Source organism: Aythya marila, assembly GCF_965140915.1.
Source record: "Aythya marila genome assembly, chromosome: 1".
NCBI classification, from domain to species: domain Eukaryota; kingdom Metazoa; phylum Chordata; class Aves; order Anseriformes; family Anatidae; genus Aythya; species Aythya marila.
The window spans coordinates 1646751-1665948 of NC_139042.1; the positions used below are offsets into that span (position 1 = coordinate 1646751).

The window sequence follows — 19198 nt, forward strand, 5'->3', positions numbered from 1 at the left end:
TTACAGGGCTGGAAGAAAGCTTTTTGTTTTTCTCTTACGTTATCAAATATTTTAAAGGTTGGACGTGGTGCTTAGGGACATGGTTTAGTGGGTGACGGCGGTGGTAGGGGATGATCCTGGAGGGCTTTTCCAACCCTGATGATTTTGGGAATCTACATTTATTTATTTTTAATCCTTCTGCAGTACTCGGGGAGGCGAAACACTTGCACGTGTTCGGGGGATCCTCGTGATCCGTTCCAGAACTGGTGGATATTGCTCTAAATTTGGGCTCGCTTCGTCACTGGCACTGCTGCTGTAAAACTCCGCGTGGCAAAGGGAATCAAGCGGAGAAAAATTAGCTCTGTGGTGACAGCTGTGGCTAATGACTTCCCGAGGAAGGAGAGACTGGGACTGCTTTAAACAAGTGCTTAATAGCCCCTAGTGAAAGAAATGTTGACTTAACTGGCTTTTAATTGCTTTTAAGCTTATTTAAAAATGAGTTTGTTATTGAAAAGCAATCAGTCCTTGAAAATTTGTGGCGGGCTTTGGGAACACCTTTATGGAAAAGCAGTTACCCACCTTAACGTTATTTTTATGGCTACCTAATCTGTGTGCCTGGCTCCATAAATTACTTGATTAAATGTAGTTCAGTGCAGGGATGCTGCTCAAGTCATCGTGTGTGCGCTTTGGGCATGGTGGAAGACAAAAGATCTGATAAATGGTCGATTGCTGCTTATGGAAACTTTATGGATAAGTGAAAAATCACTTTTGCGAACCACTTTTTCGACCAGAACTCCTTCTCCCAAGACGTAGCATGGCAGGATTGGGTGTAGGTTCTCGAGACAAAAGGGTCGCTAGCAAAATCATTAGGTCAAAATCATCTGTACTGGCAAAACAATGATTTCCTCACTGCGCCTTGGCTGGCTTTTCAAATGGAAATAACTGAGAGAAGTCTCTTTGTCAATACGGCAATCTGCAAATTGATTTTGCTGTCAGGAGGACAGCGGAGAACAGATCACAGGCTGCTTTATGTGGTTGTATTAGCAGGACATCAAGACGAGATCAAGGTCTACTTGTAATGGGTAATTCTGTTGTGGAGTTTGACTAGAAGCCCTTAGGTGGCTTGACAGGACAAAGGATGGATAAAACCATCAGGACCGGTGAGACCTGCTCTTGTTTTATCTCCCTGTCCATAAACAGAGTGTTCCACTTGACAAATAAATGTCGAGACCACTGAGGGACTTCATCCAGCACCCTCAGGGCATGGTAAGGAAGAGTCAATGAAAACCAGGCTCTAGAAGCCAAACCTGAGAGTAAGTTTTAGGGACACCTTCCCTAAAATTTGTGGCATGGGCCCTTTTAGGAAAAGTGTACCTGCTCAGCAAGACTTCATGAAGCTTTACAGTTGGACTCGATGATCCTTGTGGGTCCCCTCCAAGTTGGGATTACTCCATGATGCTAAGCCCACCACGGGCTGTGGATGCTGAATTTAATAGCAAGGTGCTGAGCGTGGCTGTATTTTGCTTCCCTGCTCTCAAGAGGGCCATAACATCAAGTTGGAAGTGGCAGTAAGTGAAAACTAAGCCTAAAGATCTGGAAAAAAATAATAACAGAAGGTTTTCCTTTGTCTTTGTACTCTATAGATACCTTAAAGGAGGCTGTAGCGAGGTGGGGGTTGGTCTATTCTCCGATGTTCCTGGTGACAGGACGAGGGGGAATGGGTTAATGTTGTGCCAGGGGAGGTTTGGGTTGGATGTTAGGAAGAACTTCTTTACTGAAAGGGTTGTGAGGCATTGGAACAGGCTGCCCAGGGAAGTGGTGGAGTCACCATCCCTGGAGGTCTTCAAAAGACATTTGGGTGTAGAGCTCAGTGATGTGGTTTAGTGGAGGACTGGTTAGGGTTAGGTCAGAGGTTGGGCTGGGTGATCTTGGAGGGCTTTTCCCACCTAGATGGTTCTGTGATTCGGTCTTTCCTTTCATCTGTGGGCTCAGAGATGACTTTGGATCTGTGCTGGATGGCTCTGAAGCCTTCCCAGGGCCTGCACCTGGGACAGAAAGAGCTGGCCAAGAAAGAAAAGATGGAAGAAAGATGCGATGGATGAAAGATGTGATGCTGATAGTTGGGATGACAGCTGAAACACCTTGCTCCTGAGCCCTGGCTTCACCCAGCCTCCCTCCTCAAGGCTGGAGGACTCGAAGCTGAGACCTCTTTTTGCCGTCTGGTTGGAACTACAGCTGGGAGTTGTCTCTCTTGGCTTTGTTGTTGTGGGAATCTGGGATCCGTGGATTCTTGCAATGTATTTCATGTGAGAATGCCACTGAAAGTCATTCAAACACACATGGACTTTTGTCCATACTACATTTTATTTAGCAGCCTCCAGAGAACCTGGCTGAATCGCTGTCCAGTTTCACTCAGACCTTTAAGATCTCAGCACCTTCATTGCTTTTTGTTTATTTTAATGCATTTATCTACAGAGAGACAACAGCTGTAAGGATGTTGAGGTGGCCTGGCTGGAATTATTGCAGTTTTCAAGGGCAAACCAAAGGTAATATTTAATGTTAAGGCCTCCAGTTTTTCACAGGCTCTTGGCAATGGTCTCTTGATATTTAGGGAGTCGCTATCTCCAGATGATAATTTTCTGCTTTCAAAGCTGCATCTTTTAAATGATGGTAAACACGTAATGTTTAATGTGGTGAGAGGATGAAATCTGACCTTAGAGATCCTGGAGGATTGTGCAAATATGAAAGGAGCTTTTTATTTCGCTGTTTACTGCTTTAATACCAATTTAATAACCAGGATAATTTAAATATGTGTTTGAACCCTACTGCTAGGCAGCGTGTCGAGCCTAGGTACTGCGATAGAGTTTTAGAAATGCAAGAAGAACCTTTCTTCAAAGATGGACTGACTATATAAGCTGAAAGTAGATTAATAAACCAGGCTAGAGCATATGCTTAGAATAGCAAATTGCATTAAAAAAGGGAAAATCGGTTGTTTGAATAAATGTGTTTGTCTCCAGTGTGTATCTTTCTGGATTAAAAAATGAAGCAGGCGTAGTAACATTTCTTTGCAAACTGGCACATTTGGAAAGACTGGCCTTGTAATAAATAGTCTTCTTTTTTTTTAGGTAGATTTAAATATAAATGCAAACCAGATCTCGCTTTGTTTATTGAAGTTTTCTTCATCTGGGGATGAGTCCAGATTGGAATAGCTGCCTTCAATTTCTCAAGCCCACCAGTGATGCTGCCCTGTGGGATCCCAGGTCCTGCACTTGGGGGACCCTCTTTGGGGCTGACATCCCGAGCTGAACAGCAGCTGCAGCAGGCAGAACATCACTGGGATTTCACCAGCAGTTGTCCTTTTACCAGTCTTTGCCTCTAAAAACAACCGCACCAGTTTGCCTGTGGATTAGGCTTTTATATTTTTATCAGTAAGTGGCAGAACAGTGCAAACGGGGATGTGATTTACCTCGTTTCCTAATCCTGCTCTGCCTTAAACTTCGTGAGAAAGGAAATCTTAACACTACAACAGAAGTGATGTCAGAGGGAGGTGTGGTGGGCTGATATTCAGCAGTGAATGCTGATATTTATCACCTCTATTTCCTTAAGGCTGCAGGCTGGGACGATAGGATGATCCCAAAGGATGGATGCTGCCCGGCTTGGCTGCTTTTAATGGCTTCTGCTCTTTTCTTACCTCTCAGTTTCACCCTAATACCCTGTAGGTAAAAAACACAAAACCACAAAAAAGAAACCCAAACCACACAGGAAAACAAGCAAACAAAAAGAAAACAACACAAGGTGTGTTTTCATGGTGTTTAATCCCTGTAATGGTGGAAGGCCATCGCGTGCCCGGGGATGGAGAGCGTGCACGGAGATGTGGGACATCACCTGCGTCCTCTCCAAGCAATCCTGCTCGAAATGCTTCCCATTTTTTCCATCAGATCCCACCAAAATGCTTTCCCTCGCTCAGCCCTGGCTCGAGGAGCTGTGCTCCTCCTGCTCCTCCTCGGCTGCCTCTTCCCACCGCCGCGCTACCTCACTGGTGCTGCTGCAGCTGCTGGAGGGGCCATCTGGCGAACCAGCTCAGGGAACAGCAAAAAAAGATTATTTTTAACCCAGATCAGTTCTTAATCTGGTTTGCTGCACGGCCCCTTAACAGTTGCGATGGCACGAGGATGGCAGGGAGTTTTGGGGGAGGAAACACGAAAAGCCCCACGGAGGCTTCCTGCGATGTGCTTGCTCTGTGTTCCCAAATTATTTCTTTCCATGCCTTGCTTTCCTGCTAGGTAGTGCCACGGATGTTTTTGGCTTCTGATTCCTTCAGGTGGATTTCATTTTATTTATATATATCTATATCTATCTATCTATATTTTTTTTTTTGCCAGTACCACCAGTTTCTCAGGGATTATTTATTTACTTATATATATGTATATATGTATATATATGTATATATTTGCCAGTACCATCAGTTTCTCGAGGATTTTTAAATTTTCATTCATTTATTATTCTTTTTATGCATCCTGAGAAGAACTAATCTCTGCTCTGGGTAACCTGTGCACCTTCGTTAACATTTCACCCCTTTATTCCCGAATTCGGGTACTGAATACACAAAATGCTGTGACAAATATTTCTGTATGGTATTTTCTTGCTCCCAGCTTAATGCCACACCTGGGATTAACACCTGGAAGCTGCAGTCTGTAGTTACTCGCTGTTGGAGTGAAGGTTTCACGAATTAGCTCTCAGCCGTGCATCTGAAGAGGTCGGAGCCCTGTCAGTGCTCGGCCTGATGCCCGAATAGATTGCCTGTCATGTTCTCCTTAATCCCTCTCCTTTAATGCCACGAAGGCTCATAGGAGAATGTTTTCCTCGGCTTTTTGTATTTTTCTGATAGAGATATAGGCCCAGCTGAGGCTGATCTAGCTGTAAATTATATTTTTAGTTTTTAAGGTGATTGCTGCATTTTCCTTTTTCACACTGTTTTTTTTTTTTTTTTCTGTTTTCTTTTGACAATTCAGTATTGTCCGTGGTGCCATACGTTGTTTCAATTAACATTATTTTTATCTAATTAACTTCTTTCTTTCACTACAAAGTTGTCTGTGACTTAGAAACCTCTAAATATCTTAGAATATAGGAACTGCACAAGAGAGGGAATAACAAACCCAGAGTGCTGTGGTTTCAATACTTCAAGAACTGCTTTTGACAAATGGATGAAAGCAGGAGGTAGGCAAGTGCCGGCACCTATTTCTGTCATTTTTGGGGATTTTTTTCTGCCTGGGATTAGGGATGTGGTTGAGGTAAGGACGCAGCTGGGTGTGGGAGGCTCAGAGGTGTCGGAGCGGAGCAGAAGGGTGGTGATGCTCCAGGACAAAATGGGGTGCAGGTATAGGAAAGGGATGACATGTCTATCCAATATTATCCAATAAATTTTACTTATTTGAGCCCCAAAGTTCCTTTTCTGTGGATACTGAGGGTTAAACTCAAGGTGTTATGCAAAAGGATTTAGGTAAGGTGCATGCTTAGGTGCCTGGCTCTGCTCGAGCATCGTTAGACCTCATCCAGCTGGATTTTTAGCCCCTAATGTTTTTCCTCTCCTTCCAAAATCCCATTCTTGGTGAGTGTCCTGATGGATGGCCGTGTATTTCAGGGTCTCAGTACGGTCTTTGAGACAGAAAATCGGCTCACGAGGGAATCTGTGCAGTGCTGTCCGACTGAATAAAGTCATTTCCTTGGCTGTAGATTTTTTTTTTTAACCTTCCAGCATGTCAGACACTTAGCGGGTGTTTTTATCTTCACTTGATAAGTTGTGGAGAGCATTTTTAACTGAATCGTGCTAACACGAGTTTATCGTAGCAATCTGCAATCTCCCAAGGCGAGTTTTTTTAATCAATACCTTCTAATTAATTCTTAATCTATTTTATAATCCACGTGCCCAGCTCCTGCCACTGGAGCAGGAGGTCCTAGGAGGGGGGAGGAGGGGAACAGAAGGAAAAATCTTCTTTCCCTGCCTGAAACACCCCTTGTAGTTGATGAAGATATTAGGTAGCAAGTTCTCTTCCTAAATAGCTGCCGTAATCTGAGGAAACATTAAAGGATTTGAACTTTTTCACACCAAGAAGAAAATGGGAGGGAAGGGAGGACTTGGGGAGTAAGCTGCAGGAATCCTTTGTTAGGTTTCTTTGCTCAGCTCGATAGAGGTAATTTGCTTTAAAAGCTGGAGCATGTAATCTAATAATTAGGAAATTAGAAGTTAATGGGAAACTCGCGCGAAACGTATTCTACCTCGGCGCTAATGAATTTATTCAGCAGGTTTGGAGCAACTTTGGCTCTCCAGAGAAGGCGTGAGAAGGGGTGGGAGGAAGGAGTTGGAAGAGCTTTGACCCTAAACCGAGGGCTTTCCACGTGCAGAAGTCTGGCACTCCAGCAAAGGAAGGGAAAATCTGTGTCCACCAGCTGAAGAGAGAAGGCTTAACGATGCCTTTCCCAGTTTTTTTAACGAGCTGGACAATGAGTTAGGCTTGCCAACAGCCGGGAAAAGAAGAATATTAACAGTGGGGAGGAGAGCCTCCTCCTGCCCTAATGCTCTTCGCCAAGGAAACATTAATAATATTTACGGGCTAGTGTTTGTGGCAGGATAACTAATCCTTTTGGTTATGGGATGGCTCGGATGAAAGCTTGGGCTAGCTCCTTGGGGAGAGGCACACAGATGCTTCAGGTGTATGCCGAGAGGCTTTTACACGTTGCCCAAGGTAGACTTGTAATTAGAAATGCAGTATTCTCATTTTTACATCTACCCCAGGCTCCTCACGTGTCGTATTTTCCCTCGTTAGAATACATTTTTTTGTCCAATTCTCTAATAAATGTCTTTCTGCTTCTACCTGGAGGCCTGGGTTGGGCCTGGCTGTGTTTCTCTGCAAATCCAGGTAAATTGTACACGTGTGGCAGCCAGCCTGACTGCTGGTCAAGAAAAAAGCAGAAAAGGAAAAAGAACCAAAAAACCCCAAAACCCAACACCGAAAAGGGTGACTGTGCCGAGTCGGATGGGACCCAGATTGTTTTTTTCTGTTTCTTCCTCGCCGCAATTGGAGTCATTTGTTTAATTTCACAGAACGGTACTGGAGCTTTTTGGAACTGAAACTGCAGCCCACGTCTTCTTGATAAATGACTGTGTGTATTCCTGGAAGGAAGTTAAAATGGGGCTGTGTTATATTTGGTGCCTCCCGAAGCACCGAAGCTACTCGGAGAACAAAATGTGCTCAAAGAGAGCCTAATTTGCCACTGCAGAGCTCGATGTGATGAGACCTGTCAAGGCGCTAGAATTCACTTCTCCCTTTTCTCTCCCTCCTGGAGGCTGCTTGCTGATGAATTTTAGGGCTGGTACCCACTGAACTGGGAGGCCAGAAAGACAAATCAGGAAGCCTAAAGCCACGATCAACTTCCAAGCAACAAATATACTTGTTATAAGGTGAAAATACAGCAGGAAAGTGCCCGCACAGCAGCTGGATCCCTCCAACGTGGCACCAACCTTTGACTTGGTTCCTCGGAGCCATCTTGGATGGTGTGGTGGGGTTTTCCTCTAGCAGCTGATCCCAGTGAAAACCTTCCTGGAGCTGCAATCAATATTCTGTGCCCGTTTTCTCCCTGTTTTTTTGATTGAAGGGGAGCTGAGGCTGGAAGAGTGGTTAGTGGTAACGCAAAAGGGTTTCATGGAAACCTCTCGGTCCTGGGTTGATGGAAATAAAGAAGCCGGGCAAGGCTGGAAGGGTCCTGGGTTGCGAACAGGAGGTTTTCTGTGCCTCTGCCTAATGCAGAAAGCATGTGGAGCTGCTCGGGAGCCTTTTCTGCGCTGCGTTTTGGGCTGTTTCATTTTCAGTTCTCGGAGTTTCCGTCTCAGCTGAGACGGGAGGGGTGTTGGAGAGCTGTGTAAAGCTTTGTTTGCCCAAAACCTGTTTAGTCTACAATCCTGACAAATGGCTGGCTGGCGAGTAATTAAATAAAAGATCAGATTCCCTTCTTTCCTCCGCTTATGAAAGCCGAGGAGAGCCTGGTTGTGATTTTTATCTTCTCCTGATGCTGTTTGTTTCTAGTTTCTATGCAAACCTGCAGCAGGATGTCAGGAAAGGAAGGACGTGGAGGTGATGGAGCCTTTGTGCAAGTTTTCTGCCCAAAGTCCCTGACTGTATCCCCGTAGTGTGTCCCTGCAGGAAGGTGTCGAGCCTTGGAAGGATGCAAATGTCGAAAATCTGCTGCATTTCATCCTGTACCTGTAGCGCTGGAAAATCAGTTCTTTGAGTTTTTAGGGGCTCCGTCCTCTTCCTCTTCGTATCCTGCAGCTCTGCATCCGTGCTTTCTCTCCTGTGGGTTTGCTGGCAGAGCCTCACCCCTCTCCTCTCTCTCTCTCTCTTGCAGCTGAGGACTTGTGGAATGCTGTGAAGACTCCCACTGCCCCGCAGCCCTAGGCAGATCACCGTCGGGATTGTCTCCACCCGAAGGAAGTTCGTCCACGAGAGGTAGCGATCGATTTGTGTTCTTCTGGTTGCCTCGAACGCTCGTGTTTTGGTTTAAATATCCTCCAAACAACTCCCAGACCAAAAAGATTTGGGGGAATAGGGGATGGGGAACCACAAGAGCAAGTGCAGAGTGGTGAAAAAGTGTTGGTGTTTGGCGTGGCTTGGGGCCTTGTCTATGTTAAATGAACTTCCATACAGGATCACATTAGATTTTAAACTAATTATGTGATTTCTGGGTCAAGAAATGCAGAAACTGCAACTCCAGTAATGCTGCGTGCTTAGCGTATTTTATTGTATTGATTTATAAAGTTAATAAGCCCAGGGTAATTAGCAGGCTGGAATAAAATGCACAGTAGGTACGTGCTGCTCCTGTAAAGAATTGAGAGGGTTGCTTTTTTAAGTGTTTATTAGTCTTAATATCATCTTAGTAAATAATTAATTTTTGCTTTGTATTAAGGCAAAAGATACTGCTTGTGTTTGCTAGTGGGTTGGCAGAAGGGGTGATTCCTGGCATAAATTTCCTGGTGTAAATTTCTATCATTTGCCTGCAGGCAGTTTTCTACTAGCTTATATTGCAGCCTTTCATAAAAGAAAGGTAGAAATAATAGTTTTAAAAATAGAAACTTTAGTGTCATGTTGTCTGTAAATTGTTTGGAGCTGGTTTTATCTTAATTGTTTTGTTTGATGTCTTGCATTATGAACTGGTCGGGTCCTCCAGGCATTTATGTATAAGAAGATGTGTTGTAATAGGGGTATAACGTGATATATAGCTCGCTATTAAATATGAACATACCACTTCAGGAAATCCCTGAGCTGTTCCAGGCTGGAAAATGTGCTGGGCAAGTGTCACGGCGTGGCTCTCCCATGCTTGCATTTTCCCCAAGGTGTTCTCAATTCTGTTGCTGCTGCAGAGAAGACGTTGGGGCAGCCAAAGCCTTGACCTGACCCACTCCAGCTGTTCTCCTGCAGAAGTAGGGAAAACACATTGTTGACATTTTTTTTTCCCCTCCCCTTTTCCATGTTTTTTGCTGATTGCTTAGTAACATAAACTGCCAGGCTACCCGCTGAGTGTTCTGCTCCCACTCAAGGCAGATTTGCCGAAAACCAGCTGTGGGCAGACGACAGCAGTGCTGATGGATGCTCCCTGCTCTCAGATCCACCGCGTTACGCACGCATCAGGCACTCAGGCATGCAGATCGCCCTTATCTTCCCAATATTTTAGCCTGCAGAAGTGCCACAGCCCATCCCTGCCCTAATTAGATGCCTGCTTTTGGGGTATGGACAAAAGCAGCCTGTTGGTTTCTTCCTCTTCCCACCCTCCTCAACTCCACACGTCTCAGGTGGGATGGGACAGAAAGTGCCAAACGCTTCAGAAAAACTTGGCTTTTGGCAATCCTGCAGCAGCAACAACGACGGGCCCCTTTCTGTTGAATATCAAGCTGGAAAAAAGGATAAAGGTGGGGAAAAAAAGGGGCTTTGGTGCTGCTTCTGTCCCCTTTTCCTGCACAAGGAGACGCAGATGGGGCTGTGCTGCTTTTGCAGGGTCAAAGAAAGAATTGTAGGGCTGCAGGAGGACTGGAAGGTAGGGAGGAGCTAGGGGTGGGGGCTGAATTGCTGAGAGATTGGCAAAGTGACTGGCATTGATGGAAGATGAGGAAGACGAGGTGTTTTTCAAAATGAGAATAAGGTAAGTGCTGGCTTTGTATCAGAAACAGAGCTGCTGGTCCCCTGGCTCTGTCCGATTCAGCTCCAGATTTAAGAAGCCTAATCTTCAGCTTTGTGCTCGCTGGGTGTCTGAGCTCCCAGTGGGCTCAGTGAACATCCTGGGGGAGGAATTGATGGAGCCTGGGGAAATCTGGCCATGAGCTGCCAGCTGCCTCCTCCGGCCCCGTGGGGAATGCCCTGCCCGAGGGTCTCTCCGTTTCAGAGATTGACTTTTGGGTGTCTCAGTCTTGGGCTGAGCCTCCTCCTTTGAGATTCAGGACGGTAAAAAGTGCTCAGAAATCAAAAGATGGAAGAAATTCAGTCAAACTCTTGATGTGTGTGTGTGAAGTAAACCTCGTAACTTGGTTTACTTAGGTTAGGTTCTTTCCTGCTTGGGAAACAACCCCTCATCCCCTTCCCCTGACAAATCCTAAGGGGAATACCAGCAAATAAATAGTTAACCGTAACGTGGAAAGTCCTTGTGTACCTAACAATACTTCACTTATCTGTGCAGTAGCCTGGTTTGGTGTAAAAGTTTTCTTTTTACGTTATACAGCGTGCCTGAATGGCATTTGGATATGGCCAGATGCACTTGGGCTTCCTGGAGTTGCTCCCTTCACCTCAAAACCTCAGATCTCATCTGGAAAATTTCTGGCCTTGAGTCTTGGGACCACTCGTGCCAGGTCTGTGGGGTCCTCCTGGGAGTATGTGTGATATGGGAGGTGGTTTCTGGAGAGCCAGGCTGTGTAGGGCAGGGGGATCCTATGGGACATCCGAGAATTCCTGGAGGGCTGAAGGGAGAGGGCCACAAATATGACATGAGGCCTGGAGCATCTTCCCTGTGAGGAGAGGCTGAGAGACCTGGGGCTGTGCAGCCTGGAGAAGAGAGGACTGAGAAGGGATCTCATCAATGTGCCTAAATACCTGAGGGGTGGGAGGCAGAGGGAATTTTCCAACCTCTTTTCAGTGGTCTGTGGGGACAGGACAAGGGGCAATGGCCACAAAATGGAGCCCAGGCAGTTCTGCACCAACAGGGGAAAGAACTTCTTCCCGGTGAGGGTGACGGAGCACTGGGACAGGCTGCCCAGGGAGGTTGTGGGGTCTCTGGAGATATTTAAGGCCTGTCTGGATGCCCACCTGGGCAGCCTGCTTTGGCAGGGGGGTTGGACCCAATGATCTCTGGAGGTCCCTTCCAACCCCTACAGTTCTGGGATTGTGATGGTGACACCAAGGACAGCTATTCGTGTTCCCTTCTTTCCTCTGGGAACAAATGGGTCATATTGGAACACTGTTAATGTTTTAAAAGGCAGCTTCTGTCTTCCCAAAAGGGAAGGCTCGGAGGGACGCGGTGGCTCAGAGGGACGTGGTGGCTCGGAGGGATGTGGCAGCTTTCTTTCCCTGGGGACACTTCTTTGGCGGTGAGGGCAGCTCAGAGGAGCGATGTGTCCCACCACACCACGTAACTCACCCCGTGATGAGAGCGAGATGTGCTTGGGCACCTGGCCAGGATGCTTGCAGGGAGCAGGAGCAGCTCCATCAGGTCCAGTGGATGAAACAGGAGAGTTGGATGCTCTTGGTTGATGGTGGAGAACATGGGCACCCTTCTTCCTCTTGGGCTTCATCTCCTTCATCTTCCCATGCTCCCAGGGAGTCGTGCCGTAGCAAGGCATCTCCTAAATGTGCCTCAGCTAGATCCTGAAGGTGCTGGGTTTGGGGTTCCCTTTCTTCACTCTCCCACGGCAGTCGCAAATAAAGGTGTGGGAGGCTCCGGGACCTGTGGTTACTTCGCCCATCCTTGCTTCATGGGAATTTTCACTTCCTGAAAAGACTTTTGTGCCTTTCTGGACAATGTTACAATGCTGTTTGTGTCAGAAAAGGGCAGGGAAACCCCCCTCCAGTTCGTACCCAAACACACTGCGATAGGTTACATAGGGAAACCTTTTCCTGTATCTTAAAATACGATGAATTTATGAAGAGAATTTCAGCTGAAATTAATAAATTTAATGAATGCAATGAAGCATGCTTGCAAATACTTTCCTTATGCAGTTCTACTTCCTTAAGAAATTCTCTTTTAAACATTTTTGCCTCGGTATTTTGGGGTGGTTGCTCACCAGCTGATGACACAAACATCAGCTATGCCTGCAGCTAGAGGGATAAGGAGGGAGCCATCATTAGGAAGATGGCATTTCCCAGAACGAGGGGAGAAAATCCAATGTCAAAAACGGATTTATAAAACAAAGGAAGGTTTTAATGAGACTTACTGACAAAAGCAGCAGAGAGGACCTCTGACACCAGCCTTTCCGGGATGCTCAGGACTGAATTCCTACTGCTGATCTCTGAGTTTATGTGGCATATTAAATTGTGCTGTAGCTGCTGCACCAAGGTAGGAGCAGATCGCCCCCAAAAATGTCTTGTCCATCTGCTCAGCCAGAAAGGTGAGGTTAGGGTCTCTTCTTCTTTGAGCCTAGGAAGTGAATAGTATGTATATCGCTTCTTAAAAAAATGTGTGTTTATTGAAAGCTTCGTGGCCATGGCTTCTTTTTGGGCTCACGTTTAGCATCAGGCTTTTGAGTCATGGATTTCCAAACCAACACAAAAACAGAGATGTGCATTCCACAAAACAAAACCCCAACCACATCTCTTCAGGTGCCACGCCAAAACCAGAGCAGCATGTGATGGAGAAAATACGGAGGGGCCGTGCCAAGCAGGTGATGGCAGGGGATCAGCTCGAGCACCCCTTTTCTGCTCCTGCTGCAGCCGTGTGGAAGCGTTCCCACCTCTTGAAGGCCACGAGATCAAGGTGGGACACTCAGCACGACCTCCACACCTCTCCGTAGCTCCTTCCACATCTCTGCACTCACAAGGGCCCTGCTGGGGCTGGTTGTCCTTCCCATAGAGGTATAATTTACCACCTCCTCCCAGTGTGCCAGCCTTGTTTGTGCTGCTATACGAATGTTCCCTGCGCCCAGCCTGCAGATAACGCTGCTTGGTGGCTACGGTGCTGCTCCATCTACCTGCTTCTGATTGAGCACGTTTGAATTTGCGCCTTTGGTTAATAAGCTGCACCTTTCACGGGTTCTTTTGTTAGCTCCTAAAAGCTGCGTGTTCTGATTTATAGTGCCAAAAGGGGTAAACTGACATTAAAAGCATTAATTAGTCTTGGTTGACTGCACAAAGAATGGAGTTGGTGTGAGCCAGCTTTTGATTTAGCCCTTTGTGGGCCTTTGATTTTGCCTAAGCTTGTTAAAGGGCCTGGATCTCTGGCTTTTTCATGCTAGATTGTATAATTAGGGTTTAGTGTGAAATACAGTGATTTGGGCTTGAAGAGCGAGAGCCCTGCGCAATTATAAGCAATAAAGTTGTGAAGCAGTTGGCCAGAACTTTACATGGATTTTAATAGAGCAATGTTCTTTGTTAACTCCTGGGTATGATAACGTCATTTGCAGGAAGGATACCAAAGGATTTATCGTGAGCTTTGGGCACCCTTGATAAACCTTGGAAACGATATTCTCAGGATCCTCGGGTTGGCCCAACGAGCAGTGCTTCAGCAGCATGCCAACAAAATGGAAGTGTTGGAAACCGTAGCGCAGGTTTCACTGTAGGATTTGACGTTTTTTGGTTTTCCCCATACCTTCACCTGTTCCCAACAGGCTAATGGAAATAGGAATTTAAAAGTCGCAGCATTGCCTGGGCTTTTCACTTGGAAATCCTACGTAATTGCGAGTGTGTGCCAGTGTAGGGTAGTTTCTGTAGGACTCAGCTCTGTTTTCTATACAGAAGTTTGAAAACGAGTTGAAATAGTTATTCTATATTGAATAGAATAGAATATAGAATAGTTATTCTATATTCAATTTCTATATGGATAAAAATTGAAATAGTCTATGCAGACCTTCCCTAATTATACCCTCCCACCCCTCCCAAGAAAAAAGGCAGAATTGTGATAATTGCCTCTGGTTTGTGTTTCTGAATTCCGATTTTCCACTGCCCATATAAAATTTCCTTCTTCCTAAGATATTATCACACCAACTGCTAGATAAAAAGCTGATAGATAGATAGATAAAGTCCAGCTTCAAGGCTGGACTGCGTTTGCATCCCAGCTGGCTAACGCTGGCCATCAAGGAGCTACCCCTTGCCCTCAACGCTATCTCCACTGCTGCCTCCAGTTCCTTTGTGCAGCAACAGCCACCTGGGGTGATGCTGGCAATGCTGACCCACTGCAGAAATGCTTTTTAAACCTGCAGACATCCACGGACCTGGGAAAATCTACGTCTTTCCCACTGCTGGATGTCAGAACTCACAGAGGATTTTGGGTCCTAGGTGAGAGGGAGCGGTGAGATGAACCTGAGGTTGCTCAGATGGGCAAAAAGTGCCTTTGGTTTCGGGCACGTACACGTGTATAGCAGCATGCTGCTGTCCTCTGGGGTGAATGGTGTCTTCCCTCTGAAGTTATCTGACATTCTCTGTAGGCCATTTCAGGGTTTGGCAGTTTTAAAAGCCTAATAGTGGGTAATTTCCTTCCCCTCACTGTTGATCGTAAGCAGAACCCCCACAGCAGCTGGAGGCGTTCCCTGCAGGTAGGTGTGAGTGCTGGTTTTGGTCCAGGCAGGTAAAATCCTCCAGGCTTTGGGGATTTGGGCACACTGCGAGCCCTCATCTCCCTTGGGATGTCCCCGTGCCCACCTCGTAAACGTAAGGAGGACTGTTCAAAATGTGTCCTCGTGCTACCTTTTGGCACCGTGGCTGAGATCTGGTAAGTGAAGGTGGAAATGGACCTCTGATTTTTGACACTTTAGCAAAGTTATAAGGCAACACCAGGATGGGATTTGGGATTTTTAAAAAACATTTTTTTCTCTGGTTCAGAATCCTTGCTTGAATCCATTTATGGCTTGTCTTCCCTGGCTGTCACGGAAAATGAAAATTTTGCCATGGCAAAGAGCTGTGATTATCATTCTGTCTGGTCCAGTGAAGGGTCGGGGTTAGAAATGAACCTGCATTACTTGTTACATGATAAATTCGGATTGCTTTTCACTTTTTTGGGCAAGTTGTAATTTAAATATTGGACAGCTGTGCAAATTGTTACATCTCCAAAGATTTAACCACATGTCAAGTGTGTACCCAGGCTGATACCACAGCTTTCCAGACCCTTTGTGGAGCTCCTATGGCAAAGGGGCCGTGTCCGCATCGCCCCGAGCTCTGAAACGGGCAGCTGGGAGCTCACTGCTTGGGCAGCACTTCTGCTTTGTCTTGGAAATGGTCAGGTGCCAAAAAGAAGCACTTTCAGAAGAGGATGTTGCCATTAAAATAAAAAGCACGGCCTGCCCAGTGCCTGTCCTAGTGCTGGCAATCGCATGTGCTGCTCCACCACCAAATTAATCTTTGTTCCTGGAGGATTTTTGCTAGCGGCTGCCTGCTGAGTATCATCCTCTTGCTCATTAACATCGTTGTTTCCTATTGTTTGGGCTTTTTCTTACACAGTGTAAACAATTTCTAGTGGTTCCTTCCCCCCTCTGCTACCAAGTAATGGCAAAGGAGAAAATTAGTAATAGCTGAAGGCTTATTTTTTATGAGGCAGGCTGAGGTTTCTGCTGAGAAATATTTCTCCTTGCCTGCTCAGTTAGGACATTAATAAAAAATTTGTCATCTCTGCAGTGTTTACACTTCTGAAAGTTTAAAGTGTGTTAAAGCTTCAGGTATTGTGTTTGCTCGTGGCTATTAGTGTAGGACAGCGCACGTGATGTCTTCCCTTTCCTGGGAAGCTCGTAATCTAGAGTAGATGATGGGAACTAGGAGTCAGAGAATCATAATCGTAGAGTGAGTTGGGTTGGAAGGGACCTTAAAAATCATCAACCCCCCATGGCAGGGGGGTTGGAACCAGGATTGGGCTCACTTCTTTGCGTTTTGGGGAAAAGCCAGTCTTTAACAGGGATGGAGGGAATGCTGTAAGGCAGAAGAGGATGAGGCAGGGAGAGGACATTGGCCAGAAGAGCCATGGGATTGTCTCTTTGCAAGAAGGTGCATTTTTTCCCCTGTTATCCTTGTAATCCCTTTAAAACAAGCTATCCAATGGAAATTCCGTTTATGCCTCACGCTGTCTGTGTGAGCATTTCCACTCTTCAAACCTGGGAGGCCTGATGAGGGACGGAGAGGTCTCAGAGGTGGATGGATTCCTCCAGATCTCATCAACGTTGCTGCAGGCTTTTTTTTTTTTTGAGGATTTTTTGTAAGGTGGCCAAGTGAATTCCCACACAGGGAACTGGAAGACCTACAGGGATATCTTATCTCATAAATGCCCAGCCACAGGAGAAGCTTTGTTTTGAGTTTGTGCTTGTCACCAAAGTCAGTCAATGTGAGAAACAAAGCCATGGGAAAACAAAGGAGCTCCTTGTTTCCTATTTTGTCTTTTGTTTTTTGCCATTGATCTGATTCCTGTTATATTTTACAGCTGCTTCTCTAGGGGAAGAGGTACAAGAATATTTTGAGTGATGAGGTAGATTATGAGGGTTAGGACTGGGGTAGTTGCGTGTTATTTCAGAAGGGTTTTATCCATTCAAAATACCTACATTAAGGTTCTTGGACAGTGCATTTACTCCTTTCTTTCCTGTTAAAACTGAAACCAAGACCTGCTGCTTGGCAGTTTGTCCAGTTGTCTTCAGGAAAGGGCAGTGAAAGCAGAATTTCCATCATTGTGCTTAATGGGTTTAATTAGGCAGGATTAGGGAGGACAGGTGGCTGGCTTTGGAATTGGTTATAACGGGTCTGAGACAACCTGGAGGGAGCTCTCCCTTTCTGCCCTGCTTTCGTTGGTGGTTGCCTACTTATTTATTTATATTGATTAAGTAGATTTGGTAAATTCTGTAGTGCATTTATACCCCAGAAGAAATTCTGTGTTTGAATGGCTGAATATGGAAAGTGAGGAACCTGGAAGCCAAATACTCACCTCGAGATGTGGTTGTGGAGGACTCTGGAGCATGGAACTGGAAATGTCCTCTGTGCCTCAGGGAAACCGGAGCTACCTCGGCACGGCATTTTTAACACAGCTAGATTTATAACAACAAACACAGACAGACCAAGATGAGAGGTGTCTTTAGCAGCACACAGACATCATAGAAGCCCAGAATTATTGGGGTTGGAAAAGCCCTTCAGGATCATCAGGTCCAACCGTCCCCCTTCCACCAATGTCACCACCAAGCCCTGTCCCCAAGCACCACGTCCAAGCTCTCCTTGAACACCCCCAGGGACGGGGACTCCCCCACCTCCCTGGGCAACCCGTCCCAAGGCCTGACCGCTCTTGCTGAGCAGAAATGTCTCCTCATTGCCAACCTGAGCCTCCCCTGGCACAACTCGAGGCCGTTCCCTCTGCTCCTGGCCCTGGTTCCCTGTGAGCAGAGGCCGCCCCCCAGCTCCCCACCCCTTCCTTTCACTGCTTCTTCCCTCACGGATCTGTCAGCTTGTGTGGCTCCCACATTTGTTTATCCTGCTACAGTTGATAACATTAACACTCGAAACAGGGTAGAGTGCAGCTCCTTGACCCCACTGTTGATGTTTCTGGCTGGCAAAGACACAAAATCCTCCAGGCTCGAGCTCAGGCTCCGACAGGTAAAGGCCTTCCCATTCCCTTGCAAGAGCCCCATGCCCTTCTCTCCTCCCTGAAAGCCCCTAAATCCTTGGGGCAGAGAGCTGCCAGTAGCTGCCTCGTTCAGCAGACAGATTTTTGGCTGTGAATGAAAGCTTTTCAGCTTCCATTTTGTCTATTGCTGTCAGTCAGCACATCCCTAGGAACAAGCCCGGTGTGCTAGGACCACCAGCGTCCAGGCTGACACAAGCCCATCAGCTGGGCACGTTTGTTTCCTTCCCCACTTGGCGAAAGTGGCTCTTCACACCATTAGAGGCATTAAATTGCCTCAGCTGGTTTCTTTGCTGAAGCAGCCCTTTGAAGCGAGTCTTTGAAGTTTCTGATAGGATCGGGGATTCGATTAGGCTACTTTTATCCTGCAGTCCCATCACGGAGAGTTTATTTGGAAGAACCTCACCGGCTATTTCGGCTCCGACAGGTATAATTGGGGCCGTTACCTGCTCAGAGAGTGGGCTTATTGAGGGAGTGGAGTCGTATGGAAGCCTAATGAAAACGAGTTCAAATGACGGTGGAATCGATCCAAATCCAGGAGGAGAAGCCCTCTTTTTTGAAAGCATCCTGTGAGGTCCACTCTGTGCTTCATCCAGAAATCTGTCTTTAGATGGCTGCTTTCAAATTGAGATCTTTAATTACCTAGAAATGCCAGGTATACAACATATTTAGCTTTATATTTTTTTTAATGTGAGTGGAAGGAAGGAGAAGGCTTTTTTAGGTCTGTCACTTTTGATCCTAACTCGCCGAGTTTTCAGCGTTCACTTTTGATGCTTCGCTGGCGCTCGAGCATACCGACGTTATGGGGTCATCCGTGGTATCAGCACAATCTCTCTGGTCAGCTTTTCGAGGCATGTCTATAGCATTAAGTCTCGAATTGGAAAGGTAATCCCCTCTGGAGGCTTGCCCTAGTCTCAGAATTACTCTCCCCTGCTCTTCGGAGCCTTTGGGTCCTGTTCCAATGTTTTTTCCCCTTTGTCAAGACAGCTTCCTTAATTGCTGTGACTGCTCGGCAGAAATCTTACTCTCCTGCCTTACAGACCTCCTTTTCTTTGATTCTCCTGTAATAAAGTAGTTCCTGGAACGTCGCCAAGCCTTTAGCCCAAAATGTCTTCGAGCTTTCATATCAACCAAGGAACAGCGCAGGCAGTTTTCTGTCCTAATCCCTCTTCTTGAAGACAAAGAAGTCGGCGCTGTCTAGACACCGGTGTTCAGAAGATTTTACTCGCTTTAACATGCAGTAATTTAAGACTGAGGGTTCCCTCTTTCTCCTTTTCATCCTGCATAAAAGTCCCCAGAGCCTCCAGTTGCTAGAAGGATGAAATCCTGCGTGCGATTTGGGAGTAGCCCCGTGCCCCTGGAGAGCAGAGTTAAGGAAACGACACGC

At 46.3% G+C, this 19198-nt stretch overlaps 1 protein-coding gene across 9 annotated transcripts in view; it reads left to right on the forward strand.

Annotated features, from left to right (window-relative positions):
• FAM168A (family with sequence similarity 168 member A) overlaps positions 1-19198 on the forward strand; it is a 164722-nt gene that overhangs the window by 39085 nt on the left and 106439 nt on the right. For 7 of the 9 annotated variants that reach the window (XM_082751912.1, XM_082751913.1, XM_082751921.1 and 4 more), the window contains one exon: positions 8383-8483. The exons of 1 other annotated variant lie outside the window; for it this stretch is intronic. The gene's annotated coding sequence lies outside the window, so the exon portion shown is untranslated. Of the gene's footprint in view, positions 1-2454; positions 2526-8382; positions 8484-19198 lie in introns of those variants that run through there. One more of the 9 variants, XM_082751915.1, reaches the window with a different exon arrangement.